The sequence below is a fragment of the Pipistrellus hanaki genome (genome assembly GCF_964339955.1).
Source record: "Pipistrellus hanaki genome assembly, chromosome: 13".
Taxonomy (NCBI): domain Eukaryota; kingdom Metazoa; phylum Chordata; class Mammalia; order Chiroptera; family Vespertilionidae; genus Pipistrellus; species Pipistrellus hanaki.
Window position 1 is genome coordinate 27,920,252 of NC_140515.1, and position 21,271 is coordinate 27,941,522.

At 54.6% G+C, this 21,271-nt stretch overlaps 1 protein-coding gene across 4 annotated transcripts in view; it reads left to right on the plus strand.

The window, feature by feature from the left end:
• The first annotated feature begins 1,356 nt into the window (after nt 1–1,356).
• The window catches only part of SLC6A1 (solute carrier family 6 member 1), a 45,506-nt gene continuing 25,591 nt past the window's right edge, over nt 1,357–21,271 (plus strand). For all 4 annotated transcript variants that reach the window (XR_014796666.1, XR_014796667.1, XM_084902595.1 and 1 more), the window contains exon 1: nt 1,357–1,507. The gene's annotated coding sequence lies outside the window, so the exon portion shown is untranslated. The remainder of the gene's footprint in view (nt 1,508–21,271) is intronic.

Consider the following 21,271-nt stretch of genomic DNA (forward strand, 5'->3'; position numbering starts at 1 on the left):
TGTGAAGAACTGGTGGAAGTCACAAAGGCCCTGGTGACCGGTGAGGGGGAAGGAATGGGTGAGTTAAGAAAGACATAAAGATTTCATGTGTGTGGTTTAGAGTGTAGGGAAAGAGACAAGAGAAGACAGAGGAGCATTGTGTGCTGTGGGATACTGGGATGGATGATCAGAGTGTGGGGCAACGTGGTGCTAGGGGGGGGGGGGGGGAGAGGGGAGCTAATTAGCAAATGCCAGCCCTGGGGACAGAGGGAGGAAAAGAAGAGTAGATCCAGGCTGGAGAGAAGGAATCTTTTCTGTGAGTCCTTAGGATGCCCAGAGGGAAATGCAGTTATGACTCCACTCCCAGGAGCATTTGTGGAAGGAAGAAGTGGTTAGGACTTAGCGAAGGGAAGGGAAGGCGTCCTTAGGCACTAGACTGGGCTTGCCTGGGAGAAAGGCTTCTCTGGGACCATTGGTCAAACCTCAGGAGCTAGAAAGAGGAGCATGACTTGGGATTCTGCCGTCATCCCTGGGTGTTTTTCCCAGGCTGTGTTTTCCTTTTCTGTCATCTGTTTATCCATCTGTCCATCCACACACACAGCCATTTGTGTCTCCATGACCAACCCCTGGCAGCAGACAGGGCGTGCTTCCAACCTTCCCCTCCCTACCACAGGCACACACCCAGCCTGGTCTCACCAGGCTGTCAGCTCCAGATCAGAAGCTGTGTTCCCCTTGCAAAAGGCGGGAAGGCTGCTGGGGGGGGCAGGGGGAGGTAGGGGGGGTGCAGAGAAGGGGCAGGAGCCCACCCCACACCCATACTGAGGGCCCTGTAACCTACAGAGAAAGAGGAACAAAAAGGACAGACCAACCGAAGCAGCCCTGAAAGGAAAACCCAAGAGAGCAATCAACCCCTGGTGAAAAGGACTGGGAGACTGCGATCAAGACAGGCTGAGGACCCAAAGCCAAAGCGGGGAAGAGGGCAACAGCCTGGAGGAGAAGGAAAGAGTGAGAGGAGGGAGAGAGAGGGCAGCCAGCCAGAGACGGAAGAGAGGAAGTGGGGAGGGGGGAGAGCGAAGGAAAAGAGCCAGGAGAAGCTGGGACGATGTGGAGGGGAGACGTGGAGGGGGAATGGGAGAAAGAGGCAGGATGGAGAGGAAAGGAAGGCGAGAAGGGGTGAGGAAAGGGCGAGGGCTGCGGACAGAGGCATCGCGGGGGCAGCCGGAGGGAGGGCGGCGGGCCTCAGCGGGGCCAAGGGAAGGGGGTTGGGGGTGAGGTCGGGGGAGGCGGACGGGGAGGGGGCGGAGCGGCGGACCAAGCCCCTCCCCGGGGGGGCGGGCTCCTGAGCGGCCCCGCCCCCACACTCCCCGCCCCGCCGCCGCGTCCCCCGCCCCCCGCTTCCCCGCGCTCCGCCGCCCGCCCTCGGAAGACCCAGCGCGCGGCGAGGTTGCGGGCGAGCTGCGCGGAGCGAGGAGGCGCGGAGCCGGAGCGCAGCGGCGAGGCCGAGCGGCCCGCGCAGCCCCGGCCGCAGGTAGGAGGGAGGCCGGCGTCGGGGCGCGGGGCGCTCACACCTGGACGGCCCGGGGCCCCGAGCCGCCGCCGCCGCGGGCCCGACGGGGTGGGCGGACACCCGGAGGTGCCAAGCCCCGCACCTCGCCTCGGGCCACAGGAACCAGCCGGGGCGCCGCTCTGCCCGTCGACGCACCTGCTGGCCTTTCCCCGGGGAGGCTCGGGGCGCCGCGCAGGGGGGTGGGGAGGGGGCGCAGGGGGTGGGGGTGGAGAGAGGGGCTCGCGGGCGAGTCCCCGGAATCACATGCCTTTTCCCCCGTTCGGGCCCCTCGGACTCCCGGGCTGGTGTTGGATATGCTGGAGCCGTCGAAGCGTCGCGTCCATTCCCTAAACGGGGGCGGGTGGGGGGGGGGTGGTGGTGCGAGAGTGAATGCTTGGGGGACCGGGAGCCCCTTTTCTGGCTCAGGGTCAGCTGCGTAGAGAGAAATCCATGCCCCTCATTTTTTTTTTTTTTCCTCCAAGGGCTAAGGAGGCCCGCAACTTGGGGATGGGACACCTCCTTCCAAGCCCAGGGCAGCTCCAGCTCTCAGGAAATGCTGGCCAAAAATGTGCACCCCACAGCCTGGCTGAGCGCGCACAAGCCCTGCTGCTCTCCCCACTCCTGTTCCCTGGCGGGTGTGGGGTGAGGAGGCTGCACCCAGGTTTAGGGAACTGTGTCCCCTTGCCACCGCGGGACTGCTCTCACCTTGCCTTGTGTCCTGGAGTTTCCTGCCTGGGGATGGGGAGAAGCGGCGACTGCCTGCCTGCTGGGGTTACCCCCAAGGCAAAGACCATCAGGTCTCCCTGTGCCCCACATCCCCACGGTGGCACCCACGGGTGCCCTGTGGTAGTAGCTTGGCTTGATCTTCAGGCAAGGAGCTCAGACTTGCCAGCTCCCCCTGAGGGTCCGAGCCGGTATTCTCCCCAAATAGATGAGACCCCCAATGAGGAAATCGGATTTTAAAACACCAAATAGCACCACCCCGTGTCTTCCTAACTAACGCGAAGCTGGAGCTTCACCTTCCTCTCTTAGGAGGCTCAGCCCCATCCCCACGCGGACCGGGGGGAGGCGCGGGATAAATGGCTTCTGGGCTTTGGTGACACCCTCGAAACCAGAGACGGCCAGACTTTGGGACTGACCTTCATTTTCCTGTGACACACGAGGTGGGCGCCTGGTGACAGCGCGGTCTCTGGGTGCCAGGTATCGCCTCGCTTCTGTCTTGGGGAAATTTCGGGGGTAAATGTATTCATAATGGAGCCTGAAAAGACTACCCCAACTCCCAAATTCCAGAACAAAGGAGGTCAGTGGGACTGAGGCTTGGTGCACCCTCTGTCTCTCTCTTTGGAGCAAGGAGTGGGAGGGGCCTTTTCTCAGAGCAACCGGGGCAAAATGGCTGAGCCTCCTCTTAGCCTCAGAAATAAATTGTAAGGCGGGCAGCAAACAAAGGAAGCGCTCCGCTCTCCCTCCGCCGAGCACCGGCTCGGGAGCCGGCCCTTGAAGGACAAACAGTGAGTTCAGCGGGACACACAGCCTGGCTTGTCTGGCGGGGCATCCGGAGAGGGTGAGGCGATCCCTGAGAGCCACACAGGAGAGGGGCAGCTGTTTGGGGAGAGAAAGCAGGACCCGTCTCTTCTAACGTGTGACGCTCCACGCCGGGGCTGGTGGCGTGGTGAGAACTAGGTCCCTCGGGAGCTCCAGGTGGGGCTGGGAGGGGCTTCTGGAGGCCAAGGAGTAGGCCACTCCGAGGGTGATGATAAGGACAGAAAACCACGTCCCCCCAGGCTGAAAGAAGCACTCCCGCTCTGCTGCTCCCGGGATGGCACAGGCCTGGCAGCCAGGAGCTCCAGGGCTATGCGTGTGTTTATGCGTGGCCCAGCACACAGCTGGCGCTCAATACGTGTCTCATTCTAGCCAGCATGGGTGGAAGGTGAGGACAGCACGAGCATGGGCCTACCTATCATATATCCTAGTGTTATGGAGCCAGGAAGGCTATGAAAAGGTAGCATCTGAGACCACCACCAGGAATGAGCCCTGGGTGGGTTGGCTTTGAGCTGAGTGAGGTGCCGCCACTTCCTGGCCAGGTGACCTTGAGTGAGTTCCCGTCCCTGCTGAAGGGAAGAAATGGAGTGTTGAAAGCTCCCCATGTGCCCAGCTTATAATTCCTGCAAATAACCTTGTGCAGCAGGTACAGTTCTGATCCTCCGATGCAGAGGGGAGGAAACTGCGGTTCCGAGAGGGGAAGCGACTTGCCCAAGGTCACACAGCTGGAAGGAGTTGTGGGGGGCAGGGATGTGAACCCTGCTCTTCTAGTTTCCCAGCCAACACGTGCCTCACTGCTGAGTCTCTAGGCCTAGGTTTTCACATCCCTGAAGCAATGAGGTTAGGTGATGGTTGAGGGATTCGGTGATTGACAGTGAGGCCCCTTAGGTCTGCCATCAAGCTGCTCCTCTCCCTTCCTGGCGTTTGCTAAGAGCAACATTAAATGAAGCATACGTGGCAAGCGGCTTCTCGCCATCTCACAAAGACCCTTCCTAACAGTGGAGATAGAGATTACCCAAACCACTTGGCATTTGGACACATCTTATCCCCCCTCTGTGGCTCGTGTACGCATCCCACGCTGAGCGCCGACCCCTATCTGTTAGCCTTGCTTGCCGCCTTGAGCGTCCGGTATCCCGACACACGCCCCCTTTGTCCTTGGGAGCAGGGGGGAGGCCCAAGCCTGTCCCTGTCACCTCGCCCGAGGTGTGCCCAGAGTCAGGCCTGCCTTTGCCTGCATCAGAACTGCCCCTTCCACCCACCCCAGCTTCTCTGTGCCCAGGGAACGGTAGGCAGAACACAGCCATTGGCACAGTGGAAACAACCTTGAATTGGCTCCAGATGCGAAGAGCAGGCTTCTCAGGGAGGAGATCGATCGTCAGACCTTTGTCCGCTGCCCCGCGGCGGTCCTCGGCTCTGGCTCCTCACAGGGCCCCGTGGCGGCAGCCTTTTCTGTCACCCTTCCCTCCTTCTCTGAAGGTCACTGGGAGCTGGAGGGGAAACGGTGGCACCTGAGAGAGGAACAGGGCAGGAGGCCAGATAATGGGCCCAAAAATAAGGCTTTCCAGGAAATGTGCTCCAGCATGTTCCCCCGGAGCTCACCTGGAGCCCCCGGGAGGAGGGGAAGGGACCTGGGAGTGACTGGGAAGCCAGCAAACAGCAGAGACAAGGGTTGCCTGGCATAGACGGTAGGTGTGAATGCAAGCTGTGATGTTTCAGCGCAGGCTCGGGATTCAATCATAAACAGAAAAAGAAAGAAAAAAAAAAACCCACTCAATGTTTTTCCAACGACAGGATCATAGATGACAGTAATGACTAACAGCTGATGATCTGCCAAGGGGTGTGCTGTGTACTTTACTTACATTATTGCATTTAATTTTCACAAAACCCTATGAGGCGCGTACCGTAGTAGAATCGCCCCTGTACAGATGAAGAAGCAGATGAGAGAGGTTAGGGTGCTTACTGCAGCCTCACTGGGCTTCTAAATGGCCCTGGAGCCCCAACTCAACGACCACCAGAAAGCCCCTGGTTTTGTCACTTAGCACGGACCTCAACTCCCCATTCAAGGAGCTGCACAGCTAGCAAGCTTTTCCCGTTCCTTTTCCTTCAGTGGAGTTTTCCCACAGCTCCGAGAGGCTGATGGCTTGACAGCATCTGTTTTCTGCTTAATAACGGGAAGCTGAGGCCCAGAGATGATGGGTTTGTGCCCACCTTCCGTCAGCTGCTAAGCTGCAGAACTGGAATTCCCACCCAGGTGCCCAGCCTATTACAACATATTTGTAACCTAATCTTGAAATTCATTTAAAGCTGGGGTTGACAATTGTGCGTTCAGCCATCTTTCCTTCATTCTTAGGTGTCCCCCAATCTGTCATCCGCTTCTTGCGGCTCTGGAAGCCGGAGAGCGGCCGACAGAGCCATCAGCTCTGTTTACCGTGATCAGACATGACACAAAAGTGGCATCCGATTTGATGCGAGCTGCCTGCAGCGAATGGCCTTCTATTTTTACATTTCTCACAAATTGGAAATTACAAGGAGGCCAGGTCTTGCAGAACGATTGGCTGTGGTGCTCGGAAAGCAGGGGGCGTGTGGCTAGGTGGAACGAGCCACATTCAGGGTCCAAGGGCCTTCTTGGGCTTGACTCTTGGCAAAATTGCCTCCCAGCTCCCAGGGCCAGATGGGATCCTGGCACAGGGGCCAGGCTGGAGGAGGCTGCCTCGGACAGTGACCTGCAGCTCTGCCCACCTGTCCAGTGCGTAGTGTCTGCAAGATCAGTGTCACATGCCAGCTCCTGAGATAACTGAGCTCTGGCCAGAGGGACATTCAAAGTCAAAGATGCCCCGAAAGACATTGACAGCAGGTAGCTTTCCTGGCCTTATTGTTTGGTAAGGAGGTTCTGTGCAGGGAGAGGGCAGCATCCACAAGGAAGTGAGCAATAATACTAGGTACCAGGACTGCCATTTGCTGGCACGTAGTGCTTATAACAATACTAGTGGCCCAGTGCACATTGAAATAAAATTATTTAGAAGGTGGCCAGTGGGGTGAGACTGGGTGAGGGGCCCGACACGCCCTGGAGCTAACCTCCCACGGTCCCTCCCTGGCTAGCTGCACCGGGGGCGGCGCTGGGGCTCAGAGGACATCTGTGGTCACCACAGCTCAGCAGTAAACCAGATTTAGAGCCTACCATGCCCCAGCAACAACATAACCCACACCCGGCTGAAGGTGGAATCGCACTCCCTCCTCTCTGGTTCTGGGGTGCGTCACCCAAGAACTGCTGCTGCCAAGTCACCACAGCTCAGCAACTCCTGCGTTGAGTATCTGCCCCCTGGTGGTCAATGCCCGTCATGCCTACCAGATGGTCAGATGGTTGGACAGTTGCCTTTTACTAATACACACACACACACACACACACACACACTAGGAGCCCAGTGCACAAATTCATGCACCTTGAAAAGGACTGTGGGACTCAAGGCTGTGGTGGCACAGGAGCAGGAGCAGATCTCGGCTCATCTTTCGCCCCCACCCAGCCCTTTCCACCAGCCCCCTGATCCCCTGTTGGCTAGCAGCCCCGCTCCAGCCGCTACTGCTCCCATGAGCTGACAGTGCCAGCCCCACTCACACCCGCTGACGGAGTGGTGCTGTTGGGACCAGCGCCAGCAGTGGGTGTGAGTGGGCCCGACACTGGCAGTGGGGGCAGCACTGGCAGTGGGTGTGAGCAGTGACTGCCAGCCCTGATTGCTCCTCAGGAGCAGGGGAAGATGGAGAAGCCTGAGGTGCGATTGGGGCTAGCAGCTGCCGCTAGCACCCACTGACGGTGGCAGCTGTTGTGAGCAGTGCTTCATGCCTGCAGTGAATATGAGAGGGGCCGCGCCAGCAGCAGGTGCTAGCACCGGGTGGGATTGTGGCACACAGGAACAGAATTTTCAATAATCACCAGAGGTTTGCCCTGATGACAGCGACCTGCACCCTGCCTTGGTCTGGCACCCCCGCTCACCTGCTCCACCATCCCGCCATGGCCAATGCCCACCATGTTTCACACGTGCCCCCTGGTGGTCAGAGCATGTCATAGCGACTGGTTGTTCGGTTGTTCTGCTGTTTGGTCTATTTGCATATTATGGTTTTATATATATAGATTCCTGGACATCAGTGTGCCCCAGGGGGGTGGGGGGGAGCTTGTGTAGTCATGTGTTTTTTGTTTGTTTGTTTGTTTTTGGTTTTTTTAAATCCTGTGTGAAGTATTCTAGGGGAAGAAAATATGGTACTTAATATCCTAGAGCAGAATCTTCTCTCAAATAAAAATATATTGTACATTTTTTTAAAGTTAGTTTTCTCATAAAGCTCAAATCAGAATGACTTTGACTCAAATAAGGCTCTTTGCACACTGCCTGAGTACATGCACACTTAACATTTATGTAGAATTCTATTGAGTGCTCTCTCCATTGAAGCATGGAATGATCCTGGGAGCTCCAAGTGAAAACAAAATTATTATTACCGTTATCTCCATCCTGTGGATGGGGAAACGGAGACTCAAGACGCCCTGAACACTGTTACCACAGACCTGGTTTCCAGCTGATAGGAAACACCTTTACAAAACACAAGTCCGGATTCACCAGGTAGCCCCTGGGGAAGGTACCCCCTTGAGAAGGTGCCCAGACAAGCCCAGATCTATAGGAGGCAGAGCACAGAGTGCACAGGGTGGAGAGGAGTGTGGGGAGACACAGCCATGAGGTTTAGGAGACAAGAGCTGTGGCACCTTACCTGAGCTCTGGCCAGAGGCTGACACGTCCCTGGTCGCACCCAGAGTTTGGGGTCTGAAGTGTACGCATTTGGTCAGGGAGCCCCCAGTGGTGGCAGGACGTGGGGGGCAAGGAAGGGATTGACTTCCTCAGACACACATGTGAGTGCACACGTATGCTTATCTAGGTGTGTTTGCGTGAAAATGAACGCTAGGGACCCCGCAATTTTGTCTAGAACTGTGGTCAGCAAACTGCAGCTCGCGAGCCACATGCGGCTCTTTGGCCCCTTGAGTGTGGCTCTTCCACAAAATACCATGGCCCGGGCGAGTCTATTTTGAAGAAGTGGCGTTAGAAGAAGTTTAAGTTTAAGAAATTTGGCTCTCAAAAGAAATTCCAGTTATTGATTTTTGGCTCTGTTGACTAATGAGTTTGCCGACCACTGGTCTAGAAGGATCTCAGGGCCTGGATAACCAGGAAGGTGTGGGCAAGTGTTCAGACATGAGCCTCAGAACATTTGGGACCCCCCAGAGGAATGGGGGGGGTTGGCGCTGAGCCCTGCCCAGACAAGGTGGTAGGGAAGGGAGGAAGTATGGAATGGAAACCACTCAGCCTGGCAATGATCGCACCTTCCGTTGGCCTTGACATGCTGTCCATGCTGAAGATTGTGAAATATCACAAATTCTAGGAGCTTACTTCTGGGGTGATGGGGGAGGCAGGGACACCCGAGGGTTTGATGTGTCTGTGTGGCCACCCTGGCCCTGGCCCCCAACTATGGAGAGCCTCCTGGGCACCAGTCCTGGCTGCCTGAAGCTGGTGAGAACGATGCCAGGGAACTGGTGCTCCCGTCCCCGTCAGCAGGAGGACCACCCTGAGGCCAGGAGGTGGAACCAAGAGCTCCCAGGTGCCCAGCAGACTGTGCAAAGGCCACTGGCTCCCCAGGCTCTGTCTGGGCTCCATTCTGTGCTGCAGTCTGAACCCCTTTGCTCCCATGTCGGATGTTTCCGGAGCTTGAGGTCAAGGACCCGGCTATGATTAGCAAACAGAGGTGGGCTTGGGGACGGGGAAGGAGTAGGCTTACTGGAGAGGATTCTGTGAAGATGGAATTTAAATGCGTGTCTTACATGTACACCTTTAACAGGCTGGTTCAGCATGGTGACCCCAAATTATCAGGTATGTGCAAGCCCGTTTTGAGTTCTGATTGTGAGCCAAGCACTGAGCGGAGCACTTTATTATTTATTTTAAAATCACCAAGAACATGCTTCCGTTGACGTTAGAGAGAGATGGGGGAAAGGAGAGGGAGGGAGGGGGAAGTGAAAAGGGGAGAGAGAAAGAGAGAGACCTCAGTGTGAGGGAGAAACTGATCAGTTGCCTCCCACATGCACCCCAACTAAGGATCTAATTTGAAACCCGAGTATGGGCCCTGACCGGGGAATCGAACCTCCCACCTTTTGGTGCACAGGGCAATGCTCCAGTCAGCTGAGCCACATCAGCCAGGACCTGAGAGGAGCACTTCACAAGCAGTGTCCCGGGATCCTCAGCACAGAAACTGAGGCCCACTGAGATCAGATTGTTTCATGTGGCGGAGCTGGGTCTGCGGGACCCCAAGGCCTGGGCTTGCAGACCCAAGAAGGAAGCGGAGAGCAGCCCCCAGTCTGATGGCCTCCAGCCCGCTGGGGACCGGGGGCAGGGTCCTTCCCTTCTCTGGGCTTTGCGTTCTCTGTCCCTAAAGCCGAGAGGGGTGGACTGGATGGGACGATGGGCTGCTCCCGGTGCCCAGGCGAGGAAGGGAGACCGCACACCCCACCTCCTCTTCCATCTCCCCCATAATAGCCTCCTGGGACTAATGACTGGGGACGCTAAGAGCCCTTTCTCCAATGGCAGTGAATGCCGGTAATGACAGAGCAGATGTGGCACTGTTAATTATGTCACGGGCGTTAAGTGAGAATGCCAGCCCAGAAGAGCTAAATGGCACTGCTGGGCGGCCGTGGCTGTGCCTGTGAGCTGTGCCATCACCCCGGGCCAAGGCAGAGCCACCTCCTCCCTGACCTTGGAGCCAGACAAGAGCCACAAAGCCGCCTTCACGTCAGTCTAGTTCCCAGCACAGACTGCCGCGGCCCCTTGGAGCTGGAGACACAAATGGCTACTCCGAGAGGTTTTCTTGGAGACCTCTGGGACAGTGACCTTCAGGAACAGATGTGGGCAAACACCTGGACCAAATAAAACTTGGAGCTCGTGCTGGGTACCCGGTCCTTCTGTAAATCAGGTAAACCAGGCGGTGTTTCTGCTTCAAAGAGCTACTCCCCGTCAAAGCCGTGCATCTTCTCCCTCCGAGTGGGAATGCTGTGTTTCTGTGTCTCCAGTGGCCAGCATAGTAGAGGACGCATAGTGGGTACTTAGGTGAGAGCCAGAGGCCACCCAGGTGGCAGCCAGAACAAGATCCGCCATGGACTGAATGGGGCAGAGGGACAGGGTAGGGGACTGACTCTCTGGGCACCTCCAATCCTGCCTTTCTGGGTGGCCAGGCGACCATGGACAACCCCCTTACCCTTTCTGAGCCTCGGTTTGCACACCTGCAAATTGGGTAGAGTGAGAGCTGTGGAGACTGCAAGAAAAACCATGTCTCCTAACCAACTGCGGCCCTGAGCATGGCGGGTCACCAGAGATGGCATAGTGTCTGCACAGTGACACTATGGAGGCAAGTCAGCAGGCGGAGAGCATGCAGCCACCAAGGGCAGCTGCCGGTTCTTCTTTAGGACTTGAAATGTCCCTAAACCTACTACTCCTCTCCAGTAGCTCTGGTTCTCTCCTCTGCACCCCCCCCCCCACACACACACACACACACACACACTTCCTGGACCTCAAAAGCTATTTCTCAGGTTTTTCTCGACCAGAGAAAGCCACAAAACCCACCCATTTCAGACACCTCTGCATTTTAGACGGGTAAACCGAGGCCCACAGGTACCATGATCCATGGCTTCTAACCCCTAACCCAGTGCTCTTCCCCTGCTCCAAGCCAGCCCAGCTCCACTGTTGAGAAATTATTAAATAGAGTTGGTGGAAGGACTCTGGTTGCTGTGGCAACGGAGCCTGTGTCCTCGGGAGATAATGGCGTTGTACAAGGCAGAGTGATGTGTGTTGAATGCTGATTCGGGAGCCGCTGGAGCGAGCAAGAAAGCGGAAGGGACCGTGTCTAGGATTTGAGATTCCCCCATAAAGGACGCTCGGGGCGAGTGGGGCTGGGGGCAGGTGTGAGGGAACATGCTTTGTCTAGTTCCATCCTTCCCATGACCTTGGCGGGAAGGGACCATCACCTTCACTCCTTCCTGGAGGCACAAAGGGAGGTGAAGAGAGGTGAAGTGCCCCCCTACCCCCAAAGGACAGAGTAGAGGACTGACTCTCTTCTCTAGGCCAAAGGTGCAGCTGGGATTTAAACCCCGAACTACTTCCTGGGGTTTGGGAGGGAGAGGCTGGAAAGGGACTCTGACAGGGAGAGCAGTGGGTGGTGTAAGGACCCAGAGGGGGCCAGCGCTGAGCCTTGCGGTAAGAGCGCCCAGGCCTGAGTGCTCGTGGAGACCTGGTGGGCCAGGAGCAACCATTCCAGCACAAGAGGAATGGGGAAACAGGATAGCCAGATAGTGCCACACCTCAGCTTTGGTGCCAAAGTCAAAGCCCTTCCTCCCACTCCCTCTCTGTGTGACCCTGGGCAAGTCACTTCACCTCTCTGAGCCTCCGTGTCCTCGTCTGCCAAATAGAGATGATAACAGACCAACTAAGTTGGTTGTTGTGAGACCAACTAAGGTAAGGGAGGCAGAGCACCCAGCAGCACTTTGGGGCATAGCTCCATCAGGAGTCGCTGTTACTATTACCGAGAGAGGAGAGGCTAGCAGAAGCGGCCTGCCCATGCATTGCTTCTGATTTGTGGGGTTGAAAGATGGTTAGAATAAGTGCAAGAAAGATAAGGAGCAGGCTCTTCATTCCAGGCTGGTGAATATCAGAATGAACAGCTCCCCATCACCAAAAATATGCACAAATATTTTGCATTTGGAAAATATGGTTGGTGCAGCTCCCTACAAATGCGCTGTCCTAAAAGCTTAAGTGTAAACCAACCTGGGGGAGATTGTGTGTTCTCTGCCGGTTATCTGAACGGCTCCACGCTGCAAACCCTTTGGAAAATAAACACACTCACCCGCACTCCTCATTTCTCTCTCCTGCGCAAATGGCACAAATATTTACTTCCCTAATCAGGGATTGGAGAGCACGGGGTTAACATCCCAAGGAACCCCAAGTTCATCACTTGCATGTTGGCACAGAGGGCATAGGAGCTGGCAGACAACCCCTATCCCACTTCGGAAGCAGAAAGAGGGTGCTGGGCTCAAGCATTTGGCTGTTGCAGTGAGAGCAGCAGTGAGAGCTGGGGTCCTGGTTACTTGGAGGAAAGCAACCATTTTGCTTGTTTCCACAAACCTGCCTGGGCCAGTCCACCCCCAGAGAGAGCAGCCTGTTTCTTATTCCCGGGGAGGGAGGGCCATCGGTCCACTGCCCACCCTGGGGCTGGAGGACAGGTTACGAATGAAGCAATGAGCCCGAGACCTAGGGTTCCGATGGGGCCATCCGGTGCAGGCAGGCAGGCGAGGGGTCGGGGACAAATGAAGACAGTTGACATTTAACCAGGATTTGAATGGATGTGCTAATTACAGAATAAGTACACATGTCCACTTTGGGAATTACGTTTAATGAACAATTTGCTCTGAGAATTTGGTTTGGTCAGCATCTCCTAGTAGCTCCCACCATTCCCTTGCATTGATTGCCTTACAGGTTAAGATAATGATGACATTCTAGCCAGGACTTTTTCCCACAGCCACAAAATAATAATAATAATAATAACAATAACAATAATAATAATAATAATAATAATAATACTAGACCTAATCAGGTGACTTATAATATCTACCAGGTCCCAAGCATTGACGATGTACCAGGCAGTCCCTCTACTAACCACTATGCATTCTCCCACTTAATCCTCACGGCCCCCCTACAGTAGATAATCATCACCTTGTCTCAGAGAGGTTGGTGACCGGCCTTCAGTCACACAGCACCTGGGTTAGGACTCAAAACCATGCTTTCTTTCCCTCAGGCCAGTGCCTTTAGCCACTGCCTTGTTCTGTCTGCCCCTGGCATGACTCATGGCAATAAGTCTCTGGAAACCCCTTGAATTTGTTTATTGTGCATGGAACTTAAGGATATTCGCTCAGTAAAAGTCCCATTCTCCCAGTTGGGTAGTTTATTCGTGCTACGTGGGATGTTTCCCTTTAAAAGAAGGAGGGATTCATACTATAAAGATTCCGTTGGAAAGCTAAGCGAGTGAAGCAAGAACAGATGCTTTGGCTGAAGTGAGCATTCATTCAAGTCTTTTGAAAAGAAAATCAGCTTTCTCTTTTGGGAAATAATGGAGACCCTGGAATCTGACCCTTAATCGACTGAAAATACACGCCCTCTTTATTCTTACAAACGATCCCAAAGCAGTTCTCTCTACATTTTATTTTAATCCAACTGAGTTTACATTAAGATAACAGAAGGCCTGAAACCGGTTTGGCTCAATGGATAGAGCGTCATCAGCCTGCGGACTGAAAGGTCCCTGGTTCGATTCCGGGCAAGGGCATGTACCTTGGTTGCGGGCACATCCCCAGTGGGGGTGTGCAAGAGGCAGCTGATGATGTTTCTAACTCTCTATCCCTCTCTCTTCCTCTCTGTAAAAAATCAATAAAATATATATATTTTTAAAAAGATAACAGTAGGGTTTGTTGTTGTCAAACTATAAAATTATGATACTCAGTGTGATTTTATACACATCTCCCCCCACCAGGATTTTTGTGTATCCCCTAGGGAAGGGTCCACATTAACCCGGTCTTTCTACCACGTAGAGAGCGCTCCGGAGTGACAAGATTGCACCGTGTGTATTAAGACTGCAAACTCAACGGCCACTGAGGGCCAGGCAGGTCAGAGAAACGTGGTCAGGGGCAGGATGACAGTCCTGGTGGGACTTGCAGTAAATTGGAAAACACATACCCACAAAGGATGGAAATTCAAATTTTAAAATTCTAGGCTGATGCCACTCAACCAAACATACATGCGGGACCCACGGGGCCCGAAGGCCACTAGTTTGAGATCCCTGGTAGTTCTTCCTGTGACGTTGTGTGATCCAGGTCCCGACAGCTTATCTTTGGGGGCCTCAGGGTGTTCTCCTCTAGAACAGGGCGGATAAAGCCGCCAGAGTTGTTGAGAGGAAGAAATGGAGTCCGGTGTGGACGCTTGGTGAGGAGCTGTGGAGCAGTGAAGGGCCACCGCCATGGATCGGTGGAACAGAGTCAGCTTTCCCCGGGGGCTGAGTGTCTGTGTGTGATTTATGAGAGGTCGCCGTTTAGTTCAGCCCGACCCTGCAGCATTACATGTTTTCTTTTTCCCACATCTGAGGTCTTAATGGGCCTTTTATCCCAATGCCCTTCAGAGCCTTGCAATATCCTGAACGAGAGAGAACTCTTGTTTAACCCCCTGGTTTTCTTACAAGTGTTTTGTAAAAAGGCAAAAATTGCCTGGCGGTCATCGCGTCATTGTTGTTTTCTGATCTGAATTAGTCCTTGCTGGCCTGTTGAGCCAAGGGCCTTTTCAGAGGCATCCCCTAGGATGGAAATGCTCCAGAATTCCCCACATGGGCAAAGAAGGTGGGAAGAAGGAAGCAACAGGGAACAGACCGTGAGGGCCCGAGGCTGAGAACCTACGGCTCCCGTTGCTCCGGGCTCCGGGAAGATTCTCAGTGCCTCGGGCCCCGTTGGAAGGCCGGGGCTGCTGGGCGGCCCCACTGAAGTCCCTCAGGAACCAACTGCAGGAAGTCAGTGGGGAGACCCTTCCGCCTGGGCTTCAGCTTCAGCTCTTCAACTGCTTGTGACCTTGGGCTCTTCCAGCCACAGGCTTCTTATTGCTGGGTGTAGACTCCCTCCCTCCTGGGGGTCTCCCAAAGGCTCACTGAGATCACAGAGGACCCTTGTTCCTCCTGTGCCCTTCCCCTGTCACCGCTACTGTCTTCCTCTCTCTTCGCTGTCTTCACACTCTTTTCCCCTCCTCCCTCACACCTTACTCTCTCCCACCCCTCCCCGCTCCTCCGCATCTACGCATGGGCTCCGCCCCCCTCCCTCCAGCTGCACCCCCACAGGAGCTGGTATCTGGAGCTCTCCTCACCGGAAGCGATCAGGAGCCCCCTCGCAGAGTGTGGGCATCTCCTCACAATCCTGTGACCTGGAGGTGGTCCCCGCAACCGGTCTGTGGAGGGAGCATTCACACCAGAGAAGTCAGCGGCCACCCCAGATCCGGCCTTTTGTTTGCCTTCGTGAGAGCTCCCCGTTCAACACTTGCCAGCCCAGCACTGCTTCGGAGGTGGTGCCTCCTTCTCCGGGACAGCCATTTCTTGAGGACTCGTAATAACGTCGCTGGCCCAGAGGGGGAATTCAGGAGAGCATGTTGGCGTCGCGCACTGAGCTGCTGGGGGAAGCAGAAGCAGTTGAAGACTCAGGGGCTATTTGTACAGAGGGGACCGTGTAGGTGGAGAGACAGGACCGAAGGATTAGTTAGCTATGAGGAAGGAGAGAAGCCAAGTTGTATAGAGTGACCAGGCTTTCCCCAGTGCCTCCACCATGGTCCCAGCTCAGGCACTATGCTCCCACTCCCTCCCACTTACCCACACAGTTGCCAGGCTTTTGCCAAATCACCATCCAAGGACATCTCCCCGCCTACAAGGTCCCAGTGGCCCCGGCTCCCCCGATACTCACATCGGGGAAGGGCAGTAGAAGCATGGGCTTTGGAATCAAGCTGCTGCCTCCTGGACCTGGAACCTGGGCAAATTGCTTTATTTCTTGAGCCCCATTTTCCACATCTGCGCAGCGGAGTTTTGTGTGAGTTAAATGCAATCAACCATGGATGCACTACACATAACAATCACTTAATAAATGGCCCGTATGGTCATTGTTCTATTACAGGGTACAACACCCGCCCCCTTTCCTGCATTCAAAGCCTTTTACTGCTACTGGCTATCTCCCCAGCCATGGTCTCTAAATCACCCCAGATTCTAGCCAACTAAGCCAGGCACCTCACCATCTCAAATTATAAGATGCATTTTGCCCTGTTCTCTCTGCCTGGAATGGACCAGAAGCAGTTAAGTCAAGGATTTCCAGTCCTGCTTCGGTAGCTGTGATTATAAAAATACTGGAGGCCAATGCATGAAGATTCGGGCAAGAATGGGCCTGCCTTCCCCTGGCTGCTGGCACCACCTTTGCTCTAGCCCGAATCTGCCTTTCCACCTTCCCACGCTTCCCAGAGGCCTGGAGCAGCTGGGGCAGTACAGAATGCCCACCCCGCCCCCGGCTGCTTGGTGCCTGCCTATGCAAATTAACCCGCCATCTTTGTTGGGTTAATTTGCATACTCCTGATTGGCTGGTGGGCATCGTGAAGGTGTGGTCAATTTGAATCTTACTCTTCTATTAGTGTAGGTGTCTTTCTTCTGTTCCCTTTCCACCACCCCAAATGCTATCCTCTTCCTGGTGTTTGCCTAAACCCAGGCCCCCTGGACAGGGTGCCATCCCTCCTTCTTAGGGCTGCAGAACTTACCATGTGGACGTTGGTTTCATGGCCCATCTCCCAGCTGTCCTGAGAGCTCATATCCCCCTGCACCCAGCGTGGGCCCTGGCTCCCTGGAGGTGCACAGTCGATGCGGATTGGATTGGACTGAAAATTGCCATGACAAAGCAAGGTGCTCAGTCAGGCATTGCAGACAATTAAGAGCCTGAACAGATGTTTGCAAACCACTGATTGTGTGAGCGAGACCAGCAGGACGAGATGAGCATGAGGTTGGAAGTCAGAAGACAGCACTAGAAGTCAGAGTCCAACTCTTCTCCTTGCTCATGGGAGGAAACCAAGGCACAGAGAGGGAAAGGGACTGGCTCAAGATCACACAGCTAGTTTAAGCATGGATGGAGGAATTCAAACGGTGCCTGCGCTTTCTCTTTCCCATCAGTCCCTGGAAAGGCCCTCTCCCTGCAGGTGGGTCCTGAGGCCACACCTCTGGGCTGCTGTGAGTGCAGGCAACGTTTGCAGTTGGAGCAGAGCAGGACCTCCCGGAGGGGATTGCCACCCCTTGGGGCCAGCTGCCTCCTGGGAGACTCTAACTAGAGCCCCCCGCCTCAGGGGGCCTGGTGAGAGCTGCTCAGCCTGGATCCCATGTGACCTCTCGTCGGCCACCAGGATACTTGCAGGATTTGCCCAATAGGACTATGGGCCTTTCCTGCAACCAGAGCTCAGAGGGTCTGGTGCCAGCAGCCTCTCTTGGGCTTCTTAAAAAGAGCATCAGACCTTATCCCTGCGGGGTTTGTCTAGGAGGGAGTTGGAAATTAGCCACTCGCGCACGTACCAAAGATGGGGCTTAGGGCTCCCACACGCACCCCCTCCGGAGACAATAGAGTGGATATGAGCATGGGCACAGGAGCTCCGCTGCTGGGTTCGAGTCTAACCTTCCTGGTTCCCAGCAAGTTAGTTTCCCTTTCCGTGCCTTAGTCCATCGCTAAGTAAAGGAGGGGTGGGTAAGAGCCAGTTAATACACATAAGATGTTTAAAGGTCCCGATGTTTAAAGTGTCCAGCTCCCTTCTTCCTGCACTCTGAGCTCTCCCTTTCTTCTCTTTGTTAATGAAAAGTTGGGAGTTTTGTTTAGTTTTAGTTTTTGTTTTGTACGCAACCACAAAGAAAGAACGATGGCTCCGGAGTTCACTTAACCTTTGGATGGCTCCATTAATTTTTCAGCCGTCACAAAGCTAATTTGTGTCACTCTGGTGGTTGGTGTAAGTAAGGTATCCTGTAGCCTTCTCCTCCATTCTGGTTTTGGAGGCGCCTGGGAAACCAGACTTCCAGGCGTGCAGAGGCTGCAAGCAGAGGGGAAGGATGGGAGGCTCGGTTTTCTCGGCTGTCATAGGCCTGTGGTGCCAGGTGAGCTCATCTCCACGTAGTCACATTTCTCCCCTTCCAGAACCCAGCTGGCAGGCTCAGGTAGGTCAGGTCATCAGGCCACATCTGAAGGCTTCAGAGAATTTCACACGGGCCAGTGCCTGGGAGGCACCTGCTGGGTGAGCCGATACCACTGGACTGTGATTCAGAGGAACAGGGTTAAATCCTGTGTGACCTTGGGCAGCTCATCTGACCTCTCTGAGCCTCAGTGCCATCAATTGCAAAATAGGACCAACCTTTTTAGCTTTGTTGTATGTAGCACTTGCTGGGCACAGTGCTAGACAATTTAGATCCAGCCCTCCCACTGTGTGAAGGGGTCCATATTGGCCCCATTTCCCGATGAGGAAACAAACACTAGAGAAAACAAGTCACTTGCTTGAAAGTCACCCTGGGATGTTGTGAAGAGTAGGCGTTCAGTCAATGCTTTTGAGGAATGTACCCGGGTCTGCAAATTAACTCAGGTATGTTGAGGCAGCTGAAGGGTTTGTGCCAAGATGTGAAACTGCTTTCCTTCATCTCTTGAGTAAGCTTGATGGGCCAAGAGATGGGGTGGGGTGGTGAAGAATTGTAAGGATCGTACCACTTATGTGCTGGGTGACCTTGAGCCAGCCCCCAGCCCTGTCTGGGCCTTTTTCTCCATGTGAACACTGCTAGTGCAGACCAGGGGAACAGGTGTGGCATGGGCTAGACAGGAGGCCTCATAATTCCTTCCAGTTGAGGGCCAAAGGATGAGAGAGAGCCTACCATGTAGGCCTGCACCTGTCCGTTTTGCTTGCAGCTTGCACTCTGACAAAGATGGACTCCTTACCATCAGACTGGCTTGAGGCCTTGGAGACCCTGTCCAGCTGCCCCTCCTCCATCCGAGCACCTTCTCCCCGAGCTGTTCCTCACCCTGGGAGCATCGCATGACCAAGGCTGCCCGCAGCGCCTGCCATCCACCTGCACGTCCCCACCTCCCTCTAACTCCTGCACCTGATCGCCGGCCATTAATTGGTCCTCACATTCTTACATTTTCTGGGATAAAGCACTCCCGGGGCCATTTTTTTTTTTTGGGGGGGGGGGGAAGGGGGCGGGAGGGGTTTCTTTGAGTAACACTCTAAGCTGCTATTGACAGCACTTCCTGTGCCTCAGGAAGAGTAGGCATTCTTCCCATGCACCATCTCACTTCAGAGTTCCCAGCATTCCTGTGAAAGTACACGGGTTCCTGTGTACAGATGAGGAAACGGAGACTCAAGCAAGGTAATTATCTAGCCCCTGAGTCAAGCTTTGTCCAGTAGTCAGGGTCACCCTTACCCTGCAGCTTCTGCAGCTGCCACGTGCACCGGAATCCCTGGGATCTGGTTAAAATGCAACTTCTGATGCCATGGTCTGGAGGGGAGGGGGGCGAAATTCTTCATTTTCCAGCAGGCTCCTTGGTGATGCCAATACTGCCCCTCCGAGAACCACACGTTGAGTAACAAGGCCCCGAATTACTAAGCAATTTGAGACTTAATAGGCCCAGGCTGGCAAACTTCAACTTCCTCATCTGTCAAAAAGGGCGACTCTGCTCTCTGCTTACAAAGACGGAATGAGGAGTGGACGTTACAGAGCCTGTGGAATGCCTGGCCCCAGTAGGTACTCCTAAAGGCTGGCTCCTCTCCCTGATAGGAGCTGGCATCGGTCTGGGTGCACAGCAGATGCTCGATAACGTCTTCTCCAATTGATTAAGCCTGGCATTTCCCCCTAAAGCAGAGAATAAACTGCATTCTGTTTCCTCTTGGAGTGCAGCCAAACCCAATATTAATTTTTTTCCCCTGAACCGCAGCTTCAGAAAGAAAGAAAAACGAGTAGAATGATTGCAATCTGAAGCGAATCGCTGTTAATTTCTATAATTACAGAACAGGAGCAAAACGAAGCAGGATTGTGCACTGCGTCCTGGGAGGGAGCGGAGGAGGCGGGGGGGGGGGGGTTGGTGGTGGGGGGACCCTACTTCCCAGGCCCCTGCTCTCCTGCCTCCCTGGCTCTGCATGGCACTCCACCAGCTCCGCGGGTTCTGGGCCCAGGCCTGGCCCTGGACAATAGCCGCCCTGAGACGCTGGCCTTGGCCTTTTGGCCTCTGCCTAAGTCCCCACCCCACGCAGCCTCCTGTCCCTCTGAAGCAATGGGACAGAGGCGGATTGTCCAACTCGCTGCCACATGCTCCCCTCCCCCCAGCCTGCCATCTGGCCCAGGGCTGGGCTGTTGACTGCCAATCCACCAGCAAGGCCTGCAGGCCCCACCTCCAAAAGAGATCCCCAGTGCCATGCCTTACCACCTCTGCCCTCACAGCCACTTTCCAGTCACCAGCATCTCTTGCCTGGGCTCTGGGCCTGTTCGTGAGCCTCCCTGCTCCCACCCTTGCCTCTCTGCAGCCTCTTCTGGGCAGCCAGAGTGAGACTCACAAGCCAAATTCAGATCACACATCCCCGGCAACACCTGCCCCGCACCCCCCCGCACCCCCCCCCCGGCCCCGGCTTAAACCCTCCACTCTCTCCCATCCCATTTTGAGTAATATCTGAACCCCTTGCCAGGGTCTCAGACCTTATGTGATCTGGCCCCTGCCCGCCTCTGACTAGCTCCGTTCCTTGCTGCCTTAGACAGTGGCCACCCTGGCCTCCATGCTGTCGCTCAGACATGCCGAGCTTATTCCTGCCTTGGGGCCTTTGCACTGGCTGTCCCTCCGTTTGAAATGCTGGATCTCAGAGAGTCAGATTTCTGGCTTCTAATTCAAACTGAAAGACAATCTTGTTCAGGCCAAAGAAAACAAGCCCAAGGGCGAATTTTGACCCATATTTGCCACTTCTGATCTAGAGCTTCCAAACTCCATGTGTTTTCTTTTTCTTACAAGGCGTCTCCTTACCCAGGGGTTGGCGGAAGTGTTCTTCCTGTTTGGTTTGGCCCATTTTTATCAATGGCTTTAGGACTTGGTCACAGAGAGCACATTGAGGATGGACAGGGCATCATGGGAACACTTTTACCACCTCCCACCCTCGAGGCTCTTTTTTTTTAACTCCTCCCCAAAGTTCCCCTGAATGAGTTGTCTTTACAAATCTGATCACATTATCCCCCTGTCCCATCCTTGAAATTAGTCCCTAAGTTCCTTAAGCTTTCAAGGTCCTTCACAAATTGATCTTCCGAGCTTCAAACCTCCCTACTTTGGTTCATATATTTCCCGCCATTTGGGATGCTCTTCCCTCCTTTTGAGCTTAATAAATACCTACTCATCCTCTAAAACCCCGCCCAAGTGTTCCCTCATCTGGGAGAGATACTGTCTCTGATTGAATTAACTCATTCCTTCTAGGCCTACAGTGTCTTATCCATACATTCCCATACTATTTATGATTGTGATTAGCTATAGGCAGAGACATTTTTCTTTCTGGGCTTTGACCTTGTCAAGGTCAGGGACTTCATCGTGTT